Source organism: Mchenga conophoros, linkage group LG19 (genome assembly GCF_057382185.1).
Source record: "Mchenga conophoros isolate Kocher_MC1m ecotype Shallow Benthic linkage group LG19, M_conophoros_male_GT1.1, whole genome shotgun sequence".
Lineage (NCBI taxonomy): Eukaryota > Metazoa > Chordata > Actinopteri > Cichliformes > Cichlidae > Mchenga > Mchenga conophoros.
The window spans coordinates 24,892,745-24,904,766 of record NC_140544.1 but is presented as its reverse complement, the minus strand read 5'-3'; the positions used below and the strand labels follow the sequence as shown (position 1 = coordinate 24,904,766).

The window sequence follows — 12,022 nt, the reverse complement described above, 5'->3', positions numbered from 1 at the left end:
GACATTCACATTCTCGAGTGTCACATTGTGCAGGTCATCTTCTAACTCATCCTTCTTCTACTGTGTCCTTAACTCCGTTCTCTATGTTAGTGTGGGAAAACCCTTCCAGAAAAGAGCTGAGGTACTCATCCACCAATGAAATAAATAAAACATCCAACTTTATGTCCTCACACGCACACACTGAATTGCAGTATTGAGATATTTTAAGTTAGGACGTGTGCTGTGATGATTTTAAACGATGAATGGGGGATTAAGTATGAGCAAAAAGTACCTAAGATTTGGAAACATGCTGTCATTGATCCAGTTGCTAAGGGCAGTTCACCTAAGGTACTGAATGATTTTAGGCCTGTGGCTCTGACTTGAGAAGATGATTAAGAAGGAGATTTTAATGCATGTTGAACACCATCTTGACCCCTTCCAGTTCGCCTATAGAGCAGGGAGAGATGTGGAGGATGCTGTTCTCACACTCCTGCATTTCTTGAATAATCATTTCAAGGCCCCTCACACCCATTTGCTGACTTTTCATCGGCATTCAACACAATTGAACCCTTCTTACTTGCTCACAGACTTTACAGTCATTTTAGGCTTTGCGCTAGTCTGATTGGCTGGCTGACAGACTTTCTGACCAATTGGTCACAATGAGAGTGAATCATGTATTTTCTGACGTGCTCTCCTCCTCTACTGGATCTCCCCAGGGTTGCTGCCTCTCACCCCTTCTGTTCATTCTGAACACAAATGAGTGTTGCAGTAATTTCTCGAACAGACACATCCTGAAGTTTGCTGATGACAAAGTGATCGTCAGTCTTCTTGTGGGGGACGAGTCAGGCCATGGGAAGTTTGTAGATGATTTTGTGGATTGGTGTGATGAGTCCTTCCTTTCACTAAAGACATGATTACTAATTTTAGGAAGTCCTTTTTTAGCTCTTCACCTACTATCATTAAGGCTGCTGATATTGGGATTGTGGACAGTTATAAATATTTAGGTGTGATACTTGACCATAAATTGTGTTTTGAATCTCATGCTGATGCCACTACTAAAAAAGTTCAACAAAGACTGTTCTTTTTGAGGAAAATTATATCCTTTAATGTCTCATCTGAGATGTTCTCTTTGTTTTATAAGTTTAATTGAATCTGTGATGTCTTTTTGTATCGCTGTAACCTGAAAGTGAAGAATAAGAATCGGTTGGGACTTCTGGTAAGAACTGCTCGTAAAATTTCAGGGCGCTGGCAAGATGGACTTTTGGCCATTTACAACAAAAATGTGCTTAGGAAGGCTCTTTCTATTGTTAATTGCTTGAACCATCCACTTCACAGTGAGTTTGAGTTGTTGCCTTCTGGCCACTGCTTTAGAGTACCTTTGAGGAAGACCAAAGACTCCAGGTTTCTTTTATCCCTACTGCATCCCATCTTCTTAATGGCAAATAACCGTCCTGTGACTTTCTATTACTATTACTGTCATTATTATTTTATATTCTTGTTTTGTTTACGTTGATGTTGCATGCTGCTAAACTAATTTCCCCTTGTGGTATAATAAAGAATTTGAATTGAATTGAATTGAATTGAAAGCATTTGATAAAATATCATTTAAAAATACCTCAGTGATCCTGTTACACGGGTTCTAATGAAACACTGTCAGGGTGCACGCCATCAAAGGCTTCATGAGTTACTAAACCACTCAGTATATCTGCAAGGCCATCAGTGTCTTATATGACATCTCTAACTTTTTTTTTAATAGCATCAAAGAGACACTAATAGAAAATCAGTGTAATGTAAATATATTACATATCATAAGCCTAATTTAATCTCATGCAGGCCAAATAACAAAGGTACTGTTAATTGTATAGCTTCATAAATACCAATAATTTTGGACTTAATCAAATTTACATAGTTGTTCATAGTCAATGTACTTACAATATTTAAAAGTATTTTCTCTTTCATGTTGAAACTATAGGAAAGCTAATGAAATGCCGACAACCAGGTTTCGCTTTGTTGGCTTTTTTTTAAGCAAAAAAATATATATATCATCACCTGAAATAAAGGTAGATTTAAGTTACTGCATTTGGATTTGTTTCTCTACAAATATGACAGTTTGTAAAGAAATGAAAGTTTAAATATGTAGAAATTTCAAACAAGAAGCAAGGGATGGTGCAGAGTTATCTTATGTATAAGGCCCGAGTTCTGCACCACTATAAATAAAGACAGAGTCAGACAGAGTGTGAGAGAGTTCAACACACACCCCCATCTCTGATCCCACAGTGTCTTTGAAAACGTAAATACCTTGTAAATTGTCAGCAGCAGCATGTTTAAAGACAACTTTGGAACTCTTGTGGACACGTCAATGATTTCCGAGAAAATACTACAAAAATAAATAGTGCAAACTGCTACACTGTTGAGGCTCAAAAGTGCCAAAATTAAATGAATATTATTAAATGAATAAATAGATCATTATGTCATGTGCCATTAATTATTTAAAATAGTAAATGATGCATCATTAATTACACGTCTTTAAATGTGTGATTGATTAATTAATTTCGTTTATGTAAAAACACATTTAATTTGTTTCATTTGAGGTGGTTAGCAGGATCTGTTGTTTGTGCATTCAGTCACTGCTTACTAAGCAGAAAAACTGCAAAAAGCTGTTAATGAATGCAGATGAAAGTGATAATGACCAAACCATTGTCACATGAGGGACGCCAAATGAGCAGCATAAAGTGGTCGTTAAACTGAGTCAGGAGCAAAGTGATATATAAAGTAGTAGACATCAAAAACACCAGGAAAATTAGAAGTAAGACATAATTATCTGTAGGGACAAGGTCAGTCATCAGATCAGGCAAAATTACAGGCCAAAAGTTGACAAGCACATTGACTGAGGACAATAAGATTGTCCTTGGACTTATTTCTGGTGTGCCGACAGCTATTAGAGCTGAGCAGACAAAAGAAAATATAGCAGTCTCTATGGTAACCAAGGCACAGCACTTAAAGACAAGAGGAAATAGAGATTAATGTGACAGTTTAGCTGTAATGCTAAAGTGTGTGTGTGGGGGGGCAAAAGCAATGTTTTCAAAGGGTATATGAGCTATGCACTTAGACATTATACATCCCCAGAGGTTTTAAGGGCCAAAATTATATTAATGGCACATTGCTGCTGTGTGTAAAGGAAAACAAAGTTCAAGTGCTAGTACTGTGGAGGACAGCGCATCTCAGATTACTGTGGCTGTGAGGCATGTACTGCAGCAGTGGTGGAAAAAAAGAATCAGTGAAAAGAGCGTCCATGCAATCACACTTAACGAGATCAACATTTAACTATACAGCTTATATGTCAGCATCACATTGAAAACTGTTTAAAGCTACTGGAAACTTCTCCACTGGCAGCTGTATTGGATATTGGATAAATGCTACTTAAAATTGGGAGTTAAGTTTCCGCTTACATATTGGTTCAAAGTCGAGGGGCATAACGAGAAGAAAAGGCAATCTTGCTGTAGTGCTGGGAGTGTCGTAAAATTTACTTTATGAGTTTTGGATGGGTTTCAAAAGTAACAGGAAAGTCCAATCATTCTTCTGTTAAGTCCATAGCAACTGAGATGGTTTAAAGAACCTGAACTGGTTCTGGTTGCACAGTGTCATTCCTCAGCTCCAAATAACTGTTAATAAACAAATGAAAAAAATTTGAATACACATGGTGTAGCTATAATATAACATTTATGGGGGGGTAAAGTTATTATCGGAAAGTTTATCAGCACTTCAAGGTTCAAGGTTACTTTATTTTCATTTAGATGTTTCCTTATGTACATGACAATGTAGCAGCACAGTAGGGCAGAATAGTGCTGGTGGAATTAATGAGGTATGAAGTTCACCAGTCTTACCGTCTTCTTGAGTAGAAGCTGCAATTGAACCTTGTTGTTTTGGTCTTGATAATCCACCTCCCGCCAAAACCCACATGGTAAGACAATTTATCGGTTTCTTCAATGGAAATGATTGTGGTACGAGTGTATTTATTTATATATATATATATATATATATATATATATATATATATATATATATATATATATATATAAAAAATAATTTCCGTTGAATTAATGATATGAAATGTTTATTTATTTCATTCCGGCACGTTAGGCCCTCCGTACCACAACGGTACTTAAACAGAGAAAAGGGAGGGATTGACCGAAGTGTGTGGCAGCAGCGCGAGCCATCGGTTTACTTTCCCCTCGAAGTCAGCGACAGCCACAGTCAGTAGCACAAGGTGTTGGGTGTGTATAGTTGATTTTTGGGACGCTTTCTTTTTTACCTAGAGGACAGACTCTTGCGTACAAGGTATGAACAAACTTGTTTTTTACTTTTCTGTCTGTGTTTTTTTTTTGTTTTTTTTTTTCTTTACCTTTTTTCTTCTGCAGTTTAAGGTTAATTAAATCATAACTACTACTTAACAGTGTGCATAATGATTTATAATGAAAAGTGTTTTCTGCTTTATATCATTACTTGTGACAAATAACAACAAAGTTTTGAGTTAATATTCTGGCTGTGCAGGTTATGAACTCTGTCAGGTGTAACTGCAGATTCTTAACTGGATTTGTCTCAACACGTTTAGCGTTTTGAGAACCTTTAACCAAAACGAGTAAGTACGATTAAACATTTAGACTAATACAAACACACACACATGATGACGAGTTTTTGTTTTTTGCCACTTTGTTTTGTTTTTAAGCGTTCATGCATTTCAGTTAAAATTGTTTTAAAGCTGCTGAGAAAACATACAGAAACTGTGGATGCCCCGCAGTTATACAGTGGAGGCGACATGCAGGCAAAATGTTGTTGGATTGGTGCTGATAACCGTTAATCATCCTTTTGTGCAATTGCTTTTCATATTATGCAGCGTTAAGTGACAGATATGGAAAAGTTCTGCATTCAATGTGGTTTCTGTTTTGCTGAACCGCAGTAAGTTTAAAATGTGAATACCTTTGGGTTGTTATCGTTTATGTGCAAAAACAAATACAAAATACTACATAGGCGTGGGGGACAGGGGGGTGTTAGAATTAAGTACTTTTAATACAAAAAAGTTTTAAAAGCAACAAAAACAAAGTTCAGCAACCCTTTAGAGGATTGAGTGTTTGAGTTATTGTTGGTGTTGATGTTACTCAAGACATCAATTATCTGTCATTAACACCAGATTTTCATAGAAAATCAATTTTCTATGAAAGATTGAGGTTTTTTATTTTTTGAGGAGGGTTTTTTTTTTTGTTTGTTTGTTTGTTTACTATTTTAAATGTCTAGGCAAGGGGGGAAAATCAGTTGATTTTTATTTATTTAGCACCAGTTTGCACAAACTGTTCCCTTAAGGTCTTTATAGTGAAAGATGAAGACTATGATAGAGAAAAACCTGACACGCATACAAGTCCCTGGGGGGGAAACACTTCTTTGAGACAGGAAGAGGCCTTTGGCAAACCCCGATTCAGGAAGGGCTAGCCATCTTTACTGTGAATAGTTGGGAGATGAGTGGAAAAAGAAGAGAAACAAGTGGTTCATGGGTAAGCAAAGGAAAACACAAACTATGGTAGAAAGTAGATTAAAGTTTATGAGAAATAGAAGGAAAATACGTTGTGCGTCATAGTAAGTTGTCTAATTGTAGCCTAGAGCAACTTCAGTGTTAGGCTTGGCAGTACAGTGGTGCAGTCGTAAGCTCTGCTGCTTAAAAGTACAAAGCTATTGGGTTCAAATCCAGTCGGGGACCTTTTGCATAGTGTTTCTATCCTCTCACTGGGTACTCTGGGTTCCTCCCACACTCCCTGAATTGAATAAGTGATGGCATTGTTTTTGAATTTTAGTAAGGATTTAGAGATGGTGAGAAAAGTTCATTAAAAAAAAAAAAAAGATTTTCTTTCAGGAGTCACCAAAACAGGTTCTGTGCCTGAACTTGCCACAGTGTTTATTTATTAGGAACGAACTGGAAATACAGCAACAGCTTTTGCATTATGAGTTTTAATGACAATGAAGTATATCACTGTGTTCCATATAACATAGCATTTCATAATGTTTTACCTGTGTTGCTGTCCTCTCTCTGCAGCATCCGTTCCAGCTCTTACTCTGTCAAGATGTCTGGAGACCAAAGTAACACAGGAGAAGACCATTGTATTCCTGAAGACAACAGCTTGGTCTTCACTCTGGTTCCACCCTACATCCTGGTCATCAGTGTGCTTGGAATCATCTTTAATGTGTTTGTGCTGATGGTTTTCTGCCTCCACAAGAAGGCCTGCACTGTGGCTGAGATATACCTCAGCAACCTGGCTGGAGCTGACCTTGCTCTGGTGTGCTTTTTGCCCTTCTGGGCTGAATATACAAGAAAGGGATTTGACTGGCCTTTCAGTGAAAGCCTGTGCAAAGTGACATCAGCTGTTATCTACATGAATGCGTTCTGCAGTATTTACTTCCTTGTTATGGTTAGCATAGATCGTTATGTGGCACTGGTGCACCCGCTTTCCCATGAGAGGATACGCCGGCCGTTTTATGCCAAACTGGGATGTCTGTTTGTGTGGGGTCTTGGCTTGGTCTTTGCTCTCCCCATATTCATCTACAGGAAGTTAGAATTCAACTCTCAATCAAATCTTACTCACTGTTCACTTGACTTACCACAAAATCAATATCTGGCATCTGAGGTGACAACCATAACATTCAGCTTCATCGTCCCTGTTATCATTATTTTGTTCTGCACTGTCAAAATTATTCAAACTCTGAGAAAGAGGCTAATGGAGGTTTTAAACATTCAGAAAACGGATCAGAAGGCCACCACTCTCATCCTGGCAGTTCTCCTGGCATTCCTGATCTGCTGGGTGCCATTCCACGTGACAAAGATACTAGATATGCTCCAAAACACTGGCATTCTGAAATGCCACATCACACTGACCATCGTCCAACAGATCTCTACGTACTTTGCCTTCTTCAACAGTGTCCTTAACCCCATTCTCTACGTCTTAGTAGGGAAAACTTTCCAGAAACGAGCAAAGGAACTCTTCATGTTGTGGAACAAGACTCAAACAGCATCTTTCAGCCGACTGTCCACACGCCTGACAAGTTTTAAATTGTGATCATAGCTCAAAGTGATATGCGGGACTGCGATCTTTTGGATGTGTGCTGTGATGGTTTACCCAGTTAAATGGACAATTATTTACTCAGGCAAGGAGAAAAATGTTGTTTTTGTAATCTGAATGTTTGTTGTTTTTTGTTTAACATTGTGCATGCATTACTTTTTCTTCAGAAAGGGATATTTAGCCATAACATGTTTATTTCCTAGAAGTGATACTGAAAGGCTGTCAGTCTGACTCTGCTTGGTGTAGTGAAGTCTGAGCGTTCTTTGACCGTTTCTCCAGTTGGAACATAACTCCTGGCTTTGGCTAAGAGAAAGTAGCATGCAGAAGACAGCTGGCATGGATGAAAGGCTAAAGATAACAAGCAAGTCGCCTGAAATGTGATTCATGCAACACTCCTGAAGTTAAAGAATGAAAATACACTGTTAGAAAAAAAGTCACAATAGGACCTTTTTATTGTCTTGGGCTTTGTTCCATGTTTCGTCAGGCTCTGACAGAGGAGTGAATAACAGGAGACATTACCTCATACCTCAAACAAGTTTTGTTTTACCAACCGTCCATGAACCCGTATTTGTTTAGATGTCACATTTTGAAAAATATAATTATAAAACTATAATTGCAAATAATCAGAGGTGTGGACTCGAGTCACATGACTTGGACTCGAGTCAGACTCGAGTCATTAATTTTATGACTTTAGACTTGACTTGAAAAAATGTTCTAAGACTTGTGACTTGACTTGGACTTTTACACCAATGACCTGGGACTTGAATTGGACTTGAACCGGTTTACTTGAAAAGACTTGATATTTTACCCCAAATATAAAATCTAACATGCATATTATATAGAGATTGAAAATGTGACGTCATTCACGGGTAGAACCGCAAAGGATTCTGGGAACTCGTGGCAAGCGGTACTAGCGCACGCAGGCTTTCAATTAAAATCAGTTATACAGCGATAAAAAGAAACACAAAAATGTCAAGAAGCTGTTGTATTATTAACTGCAATAGCCGGTCGCATGACAGCCACGGGAAGCCGACGGGTAAAGAGATCGGTTGTTATCAGATTACGACGTTGAAGAGAAATTGTTCAAGCCATGTTTCCGAAGTAACAAAGAGGCGACGGGTGGCCTGGATTGCAGCCATTCAAAGACCAAATATAACGTCCCAGAACCCTCCAGCTCACAGGTTAGTCTGCTCCAAGCATTTACACGAAGGTCAGTGTTTTGTAGTAGTTAATACGTCATTTTCATAACATAATTGGTGATATAGGTTACAAGCAAGTCTGGCGCTGAACAGAAATTGTCGCGCTATGCTCCTTTGTTTATTGTGCATAAATAGTGAATTGTCCTGACACAATATTGCGTTTCGCTTCTGTTATTATGGTACACTGACAAAAACATATACTTTTATTCACAGGATAAAACAGGTTTTTTGTATCACTAATTGTCCAGTACGATTACAGCATTGTTGTCACTGCTACATTTCTGTGATGCTACCAGAAATTATTTCCACTACTAATTAATTACCGTTGAGCTCAAAGGTCCTATTAATAAACGGTTAAGGAATGTGTATTTATGACGACAATTTGTGAGACTGGTAAACTTATGATACGTACGATGGTCTTTCGTTCTACACGGTGCAGTTCAAGGTCCTGCACCCATCCGTCGGTAAACTGTACCTGGGCTTGTTGCAGTGACCTGAAGTTACTAAACTTCATGAGTGTATGCACTCACTCCAAGAAGCGTATAATTATAAATATGCATATAAATATGCTAAGATGAGATAGCTGACTTCATCTAACTAGCAAATGTTGTCCAGGCTACGTTGGTGATACAGTTTTTTTTAATGTGTATATTTTTGTCATGCGATTTTAAAGCTGGTCCTACAACCGCATCCAAGAATAACATGCAGCGTATCTCAGAACTGTCGGTGAAAATTATTCTTGGAGCTAAGTTTAATTGAGCTGCATTTTAAAGAGGTGCAATTTCACAATTTGTGTATATTTTCTAAGTTCACTATTTTGTATGTGTTGAGAAAAACACAGATTTTAAAATTACATGGTCTAATATTTACATTTAGCATATAACTGCAACATTATTTTTTCGTTGTTTTTTTTTTAAAGACTCGAAAGGACTTGAAATTCAAAGTTTCAGACTTGTGACTTGACTCGGACTTTTACACCAGTGACTTGAGACTCGACTCTGACTTGCCTGACATTACTTGAGACTTGACTTGAGACTTGAGGATAAAGACTTGAGACTTACTTGAGACTTGCAAAACAATGACTTGGTCCCACCTCTGCAAATAATTACATTTAAGGCCATATTTGAGCTTTCGTTTGTGCTAAATTTCAATGAAGTTAAAATTCAATGGCAAGTAAGGGTGTGGTTGTTCTTCAAAACCAGTGATCCAGTATAGCTTTCTCTTGACATCCTGTTGACATTCGTAGCATGACAGGATATGAGGCTCAAATTTCAAATGTGTCATTCTACTGCTCATCCTCTAATTGATATCGATTAGACACAATTTCAGATTTAATGCCATAATAACCCTGCTTCATAATTGAATAGCATTCCCACCTTTATTTTATATTGCACATGTGATAAACACAAGCTGAGATAATGAAACAAATATGCAAAAGAGACTGCAACAGTTTAACAGTGTTTATACTATTAACATAATATTTGCATGGTTAGATTTTCCACTTCACTTGTGGGCATGGTTATGTAGTTGGAGTGCTCTGTGGCATGATGCAGATTTACTGCTACCAACTTGGATTGTTTCAGTGATGAACTTAAAGTTCAAAGAGGGATTTTTTTTCTTTGCATTATATTAAAGTATTGTGCTTCTATTCCCATTGCATCAAAAAGAAACTCTGCATGGCTATATGTAAGGGTTTTAACCTCCTAAGACCTGAACTCTTTCATGGCATGCATTTTTAATTTCTCTTTGGGCTGATTGGGACCTGATGATTGTAAAAAAAAAAAAAAAAAAAAAAAAAAAAAAAAGAATTATGTGATTTTTTTTTTTCTACCTGATTTTCATTTCTAAGAAAAATGAGATCCACATATGAGGACATTCGCTTTAAATTTTGATAGAACGTTAAGTAGTTTATTTACGGTTTAAAATCACAGATCACTGCTGGACACTGAAATGCATACCTCTTTTTCACAGCACTTTTAATGTAACACTCAATATTAATCACTTGTAGACAATAAATTAATAAAACGTTCCAGACTTTTGTTGTCCCCTGTGGTGTGGTTCTTTGTTACTTTTAATGCTTCTTTAAGCTGTCCATCACGAGTCTTACACTTTTTAAAAACAAGTCTGTATCTTCTATACTTCAGGTTCAGTGAGCTGCTAAAAGTAGCTGTTCTCAATCTGTGGCATGAGCCCCCCCTGGTGGGCCAGTGACCCACTACAAGTGAGGATGTGGACAAAAAGTATGGAATTAAACAAAGCTTGAGTAGGAAAAATTAACATTTTGCAGATTTATAAGCGGTCTGCAGTTACTTTATATCTGTGCAATGTCAAATTCTATTAGAAACCACCAAAACATTTTAAATAAAATGCACTTCCTAAATTTTGCAACAGTTAAATGTCTGTGTTCCACTACATGGGACATTTAGAGCAGATCTGGCCACAAATCAGAGATGGCATGAGTTTTATACACTGGACAGCAGCAACTCCAACAAGCCTTTATTTGGTAAGCAGGAACCAGCTCTCTATGCAAGATATGTGGTTAGTGGGCTGTCCATGCCTGCTTTGTCTCAAGAGTGCACATTGCAATATCCAGAGGTGGGAAGTAACGAAGAACAAAATATTTCATTACTGTACTTAAATTTTTCAGGAGGCTGTACTTCACTTGAGTATTTATTTTTCTGACAGCTTTTTACTCCTTACATTTTTAAACAAATTTCTGTTCTTTCACTTTTTACATGTTTACAACAGGCTCATTACTTTTGGTTTAACAGATTTGAAGGCAGTTATTTTTAGGTCACTGTGGGCCTTCGAACAGGAAACAGATTAAAGCCTAAACAGTAACACATGAAAGGCAGTCCTGTTCACCTATTAATCAACAGGGTATGTGGCACACAAAGAGATGAAAAGGGGAACGCTGCATGCCATAATCAACGGTTAAAGTGGGCTGGCGTTTTTATTTATTAATTTCTTATATTTATGTTTTGTGGCACAGCACCATGACAACTGCAGGTGTCCACAAGTTGTGGTTGCAGAACTTCAGTATCCAGCTGGCCCTGCAGGGGCCAGTTCAGAGGGAACTGTGGTGAATTCAAAGTAAAGTGCAGTGTGTGACTGCCGTGTGGCTGTGGTTTCATGGTCAGAGTTAAGTTGCATCAAGTGTAGCAGAGATGAATTTGAAGTTAAGCTGATGATGCTTAGATTCAATCAATGATTCCAACTTCATGCCACCTAGAAAAAAAAAAGAAAAAAAAAAGACAGCACTTGGTGTACGGTCAGTGTAGAGAATGGAAATACAGGACAACTCATGAAACATCTGCAGACATCTCGCTGTCACGATGCTACCCTAGAACAATAACTGCTCAATAAAATAACTAAACAAATAGTGGAGAACGACCACTTGAGGAGGCAACCTACCTCAAGTGCCCAAGGGTGCCACCAATTACTGACCCGTATAGTTCCACTGCAAACCTCACTGTCACTCACACTGAAATCTAAATGGTGCAGTCTACCTATGCCCGGTGTGTACACTCTCACACATCGGGGAGGGGATTCCACCTCACGTGCCTAGCCCCTCAACAAGCGGCCGCACCTCCACTAAAGCAACAAAACAAAGCATAAAACGTTAAACAAATTAATAAAAGAGAAATAAAACAAACACACCCTAAGATACAGTTCTTTATAAACACAAGATTAAAATATATCAAACAATTCTGAGTAAAAGACTATAAAACCAGGAGTCAG

At 37.8% G+C, this 12,022-nt stretch overlaps 1 pseudogene across 2 annotated transcripts; it reads left to right on the top strand.

The window, feature by feature from the left end:
* Positions 1-4,163: 4,163 nt before the first annotated feature.
* Positions 4,164-10,335, top strand: LOC146552356 (B2 bradykinin receptor pseudogene; annotated as a pseudogene). 2 transcript variants are annotated; one of them, XR_014889999.1, is made up of 3 exons: positions 4,164-4,317; positions 4,531-4,618; positions 6,062-10,335. The product of XR_014889999.1 is annotated as a B2 bradykinin receptor pseudogene, transcript variant X2 (transcript). The 2 variants fall into 2 exon arrangements; XR_014889998.1 differs by lacking the exon at positions 4,531-4,618.
* The last annotated feature ends 1,687 nt before the right edge of the window (positions 10,336-12,022 follow it).